Source organism: Homarus americanus, unplaced genomic scaffold (genome assembly GCF_018991925.1).
Source record: "Homarus americanus isolate GMGI-L3 unplaced genomic scaffold, GMGI_Hamer_2.0 scaffold34921, whole genome shotgun sequence".
NCBI lineage: Eukaryota > Metazoa > Arthropoda > Malacostraca > Decapoda > Nephropidae > Homarus > Homarus americanus.
The window spans coordinates 12637329-12644113 of record NW_024741901.1 but is presented as its reverse complement, the minus strand read 5'-3'; positions in this window follow the sequence as shown (position 1 = coordinate 12644113).

Sequence of the window (6785 nt, the reverse complement as noted above, 5' to 3'; positions counted from 1 at the left end):
TTTATCCTAATTTACATTGAAATACATTACGTTTCAGCAAAACTACTATTTATTTCTGAGAATATGGAAATGTAATATTTTTGCTGAAATGACGTACGTACAGTCGACCCTCGTTAATTCGGACTAATAGGGGGGAATCCAGCAATGTCAATTATATTATCCTAACTTTAATCTGAGGTATTATTTAATACAAAATGTTAAAATTTATTTTTTTCATCCACTCTTTCTCTTGAAGGGAGGATTGGTGGGGGGGGAGGGTTGGGACTGACCGCGCGGTTGGAAGAGGGGGGAGGCAAGGTGGGGTACTTTGATTGACAGATAGTGTCGTGCAGAATATTTTTTTTTTTATGAACTGAAGATATTTGTTTTAGCTCATAAAATTCATACAAATTACCCGGCCAGAATATAATTTACATTGCTGGAATTCTTACAATTTGATGATCATTTTGAATATAAACATCATAGATTTTGCATTAGACATACAAATTTTAGATGTAATGTTTAATCTGAGTAAATATGTTATCTTTTGTGAAAAATATATGAAATTTATATTCAAAATATTCCTGGTCTTACAAGGAATCCAGCAATGTCAATTATATTATCCTAACTTTAGTTTGAGGTATTATTTATTACTATACCTGGTTTTCCCCGCAAAATTTCTCAGAGGGAAGAGCCAGCAGTGTAGTGTGAGAAGAGGGGGAGGGAGTCTTGTCCATTATTTGAATGGACATTAACTTGGCGACTGTATTTCTCTATTTCTCTTAAGTATTAATTGTGTGCATGTACCATCATAAAATTAAGATGTTATTTTTACTACAACATAGTTATGTGTCGTCAAAAAGTGGAGTTTGGGGATCAGCCTCGACTCCATTTCAATTAATCCCATATGTTATGTTATTCACTTTACGCGTTTCTCGCTTTCCGTGGTACACTCCGGGTTACATTAACCGCGTAAAGTGAGGGTTAACTGTATACACAGCTAGACCCCGACTTACGACAGGGTTAGGGACCCAAATCCAGGTCGTAAGTCCGACATAGATAAAAAAAAAAAAAAAATAAGAAATCTACAATGAAATACAGTACAGTAAAAGTAATAAATAATGAGGAATGGATACAGTTCAGTGAAAGTAATAAATAATGAGGAATGGATACAGTGTGACTGAGCACTTACCTTTAATGTAGTCAGCTGAATGCACATGGGGCCCCCATAATTTTTTTAATTATACATGGAGACTACATTAACTGGAAACGTTTCGGTATAGAAAATGCGTGTGTCATTTGGAGAAAAAAAAAATGAAAAAAAAAAATTGAAAAAAAAAAAAAATGGTCTACAAATGAAATTAAAGTAAGTCGTGATTAAGTAAGTCAAAACGATGCGTAAATTGAGTCTAGCTGTATTTATATCATATATATATATATATATATATATATATATATATATATATATATATATATATATATATATATATTATATATATATATATATATATATATATATATATATATATATATATATATATATATATATATACACACACACAGTAATACCTCAGTTTATTTGGTTCTCGTTTACGAGTTTGGTCATTTATGCGGTACCTTGCCAGTACCGGGATGCCCAATTTACGCGATGAATTTACTCATTTACGTGGGTGATGTATAATTTGTTTATTTACTGAAGATATTTGTTTTAGCTCATAAAATTCATAGAAATTAGCCGGCCAGAATATAATTTGCATTGCTGGAATTCTTGTAGGATTGTGATTATTTTGGATAAAAACATCAGGGAATTTGCATTAGACATACAAATTTTAGATCTAATGTAAGAATTTTGATTACAAAGAGCCAACATTTTATCTTTTGTGCAAAATATATAACGTTTATATTCAAAATATTCCTGGTCTTGCGGGGAATCTAGCAATGTCAATTATATTATCCTAACTTTAGTCTGAGGTATTATTTATTACTAAAAATGTAAATATACTGTTTAAACCCAAACATTTCTCTGGTAGGGAGGGAAGGTGGGGGGTAGGGAGAAGGTGGGGGTGGGGGGGGTAGGGAGGGAAGGTGGGGGGTAGGGAGGTGAGGAGGAGGTGGGGGTGGGGAGGCAGGGAGGTGGGGGTGAGGGGTGGGAGGAAGGTGGGGGGTAGGGAGGGAAGGTGGGGGGTAGGGTGAAGGGAGCGAGGGAGGGACCCAGCGAGCGTGGAAAGAGGGGGGTGAGCCGGAGGTGGGGTATTTTGATTAACAGATAGTGTCTGGGTGAAGTATAATTTGTTTATTTACTGAAGATATTTGTTTTAGCTCATAAAATTCAAACAAATTACCAGGCCAGAATATAATTTGCATTGATGGAATTCTTAAAAGATTTTGATTATTTTGAATATAAGCATAATGGAATTTGCATTTGACATACAAATTTTAGATCTAATGTAAGAATTTTGATTAAAAAGCCAAAATTTTATCTTTTGTGCAAAATATATGACGTTTATATTCAAAATATTCCTGGTCTTGCAAGGAATCCAACAATGTCAATTATATTATCCTAACACTAGTCTGAGGTATTATTTATTACTATATACCTTAAAATCTAGTGTTTTCACCCAAACATCTCTCAGAGAGGGAGGAGCGTGGGAGGAGGGGGGGAGTTGAGTCCATTATTTGAATGGACATTACCCTGGCAATTGTATTTCTCTTAAATATTAATTGTGTGTGCATACCATCATAAAATTAATTTGTTATTTTTACTACAACGTAGGTGTTGTGTCGGTATTTTGTCGGAAAAAGTGGAGTTAGGGAGTCGGCCCAGTCTCTATTTCAATTAATGCCATATGTTCTGTTATTCCATTTACGCGTTTCTCGTTTTACACGTTACTCCTCGGGTTGAATTGACCACGTAAATCGGGGTATTACTGTATATGTATATATGTATATGTATATATATATATATATATATATATATATATATATATATATATATATATATATATATATATATATATATATATATATATATATATATATATATATATATATATATATATATGCTGTATATATATATCACGACTACCAAAATGATCAACATTTTCCAATATATAGCTATAAATTTATTTACAGTAGACTCACAACTTAAGTGGGGTTATGCCTGGGACCTCACATAAAGCCAAAAACTGTATAAAGTCAGAAACACTCCTAAAAATCCCCTAAATTGACCCAAAAATACCAGTTGAAAAACTGTACAGTATACTTAAATGTACAGTACTCTAAAAAAATAAAATTTTTATCTCTTGTGCAAAATATATGATGCCTCTATACAAATTATTCGCTGCCTTGCAAGGATTTCAGCAATGCAGTTTAAATTCTGCTAACTTTAGTCTATGACAATTTTAAAGATAAAAACTTTCAGCCTAAAACCACTTTCAATCTTGCCGGAAGTGGAGGGGGCTTGTTGTATTTTGACAGCTGGCGCCAACCGCCTGCCAAGGTTACCTAGTGGTATTTATTTATCTGTCATATAGGGGGAGTTTATGCTTTTCTCTTATAAAATGTCATTGAATTATCTTAAGAGAATATAATTAACATTGCTGGAATTCTTTTAAGAAATTGATTAATCTGAATATAAACATGCTATAGTTTTCATTAGACATAATTTTTTTTTGCAATTACAGTTAAAATTACTTTTAACGCTAATAGAACCTAGGAGGGTCCTTGTTAAGTGAATCAATGTTTAAGTGTTAATATATGGGATATTAATTCCAAGAAACCAGCCCGGACTTCAAACTCCACTTTTGGAAGACGATAACTATATTGTAGTAAAATAAGATCTTAATTTTACATGGTAATATGCACACAATTAATACTTAAGAGAAATAGAGTAAAATACAGTCGCTGAAGCGGTCCAGCAGCCCAACAGCTGACTCAACTCTCCCTCTCACACTTAGCACTGCCGCCTTCCCTCTGAGAAATTTTAAAACCAGCAGTAATAAATACCTCAAACTAAAGTTAGGATAATATACCGATATTGCTGGATTCCTTTGTAAAGACCAGGAATATTTTGGAAAACAAATGTCAGTATATTTTTTCTACAAGATAACATATATTACTTCATCAAATCTATATCAAAAATTGTATGTCTAATGCAAAATCTATGATGTTTATATTCAAAAATAGATCACTAAATTAAAGAATTCCAGCAATGGAAAATTATATTCTGACCGGATAATTTAAAGAATTTATTATGAGTTAAAACAAATATCTTCAGTTAATAAAAAAACATTCTTCTTTACACTATCAGTCAATCAAAGTAATTCCCCACCTTACCTTCTTCCCAAATCACATGGTCAGTCCAACCCCCCACCAATCCTCCCTTCAAGAGTTTTTAACATTTAGTATTAAATAATACCTCAGATTAAAGTTGGGATAATATAATTGACATTGCTGATTCCCTAAGACCAGGAATATTTTGAATATAAATGTCATATATTTTTCACAAAAGATAAATATATGATATTGAACAAACTTACCCAAAATTGTGGCACTAATGCAAAATTCTATGATGTTTATATTCAAATGATCACCAAATTATGGGCACCCAGCAATGTAAATTATATTCTGACCGGTATCAGGCAGAATTTTATGAGCTAAAACAACATTCAGCAAAAAATGATTTTCACTGTAACAGATGGTCGGTCGGCCCTTCCCTCCCCCACCCTCCACCAACCTGGGCTCACCAGATGTGTGGGAAAACCAGAATATTTACCTTTAGTAATAAATAATACCTCAAACTAGTTAGATAATATGCATTACATTATTATCTTCAGTAAGAATGAAGATTTTGAATATAAAATATATATTTTTCATAAAAGATAATAAGATTAATTCAGAATAAACTTTAAGATCTAAATTTAAAAGGTCTCATCAAATTTAAGGATGTTGATCAAAATGATCACCAAATTATAAGAATTCCAGCAATGTAAATTATATTCAATAAAATTGTATAATTTCAGACAAACAGGCAGTCAGGCAGGGTGGCGGTGGGGACTAAAAATAGTTTTGTACGTGACACTCACCGCTTATATGTGGAAAACCCGCTACGTGAAAGTTTATTTCATGCAGGCACCTACAGATATGGTAAAACGCTTATGAAAACGCTACAAGTAGGCGGGGTAATATCAGGTATTTGTAAATTTCAGTAATAAAAGACTTAAAATTTACCTGCAAAATATGGATGTTTTGTACTGTATTCAAATTATTCTGCTGTCTTGCAAGGATTCCCAGTAATGCAATTTATATTCTGCTACTGCAGTCTTATTTTATGTCAAGTTTAGCTACTTTATTAGCCTCCAGAAGCTAACCCTATTTTTCCCAATGATTACGTGCAATTATATACAGTATATCCGCCTATAAGGCGATATACGTCAAGTAAGATGCCCCCAAATTTATTTAAAAAGTAGCTTTGAGCTCTATTTACGTATAAGACCAGCAATTCTAAATGGCATTTACCCCACGGACCTAGTAGTCTCATCAACCATCCTTGGTTTTTAAATAATCACTTTAATGTTACCAATGTTACCTGCTGGTGGTGTAAACACGGTGACGCCACCAGTTACCGCTATTTACCGGTAACCGGAACTAATGTCTGTGTCGGTGTAAAATTTCCATTTACTTGGAAAAAAAACACACACACACACACACACAATACATGTATATATACAAAAATATATGTACAAAAAATAAATGCGAAATGAATGGTTTTATGTATGGTACTGGTCACTGATAAAATATTTTATTGGCAATAGCTCTTTCTTTTTTATTCTCCATCTCACCTTGAGCCAGAGGAAGGGTGGTAAATAACATTTGTTTGCTTATTTTCCATTTACTTGAAATAGATGTACCTAATTATTTGTTTATTTATTTAAAAAGTCATTTCACTAATATTCTACGTAAAAAATAAATTTTAAATTAATTGATGAGTAGGATATAAGCAATATGACTAGTAAATATATATTAATATTACTTGAACAATAAAACATTTGATAAAAATAGCCCATCTCCCTCATAGCTGCCACTGGAAGCAGCCTGGTAATTAAATTTGATGTTTATTTTCATTGTCTAATTTATCATGTATCAAAGTAATATTACTAAAATTGTGTAGGTAGTAGGCAGCTACCAAACAGGTAGATACTACCGCTTCTGGGAAGATATTGAAGAATGTATGTCTAATGGTAGACCTGTTGCTATATGGCATCACTTAAAATTGTATCAGTCCCAGGGTCTGTAAGCTGACCTGACTTTGGTTCTAGCTTACACACAATTGCAGTTTTGTTTGTTCTCTTTAACTTTGATAACACAACATATATATATATTATTTCTCACTTGACTTTTTTTTTACTTTTTTGTATTATTATGGTTAGTTGTTTTAAAATAAGGTCAATTCACTTATGAATGGCATCAAATGTTACCAGCTGGTAGTGTAAATGACTAAAGAGGTCACTTGCCGCCTGTATTTAACTGTCAGAGTTTAATTAAACATTTACTTAACATTCCTTTGTGCAAATAAATTTTAAATTAATTATTTATAATATTATCAGTAAATATACTTGATATATTTACGGACCACCTCCACGGCTAAAAATAGCCCATAATCTCGTGGTCACTTTCCTTTCTTGTCTCTCACTGCAAACAAAGTGTAGTAAAAGATGATAGCTAAATGGTCAGAGTATAATTTTCATATGTTAGACAGGTTTATACATATTTTATTATTATTTAACATAACCGGTAATCTTAATTTG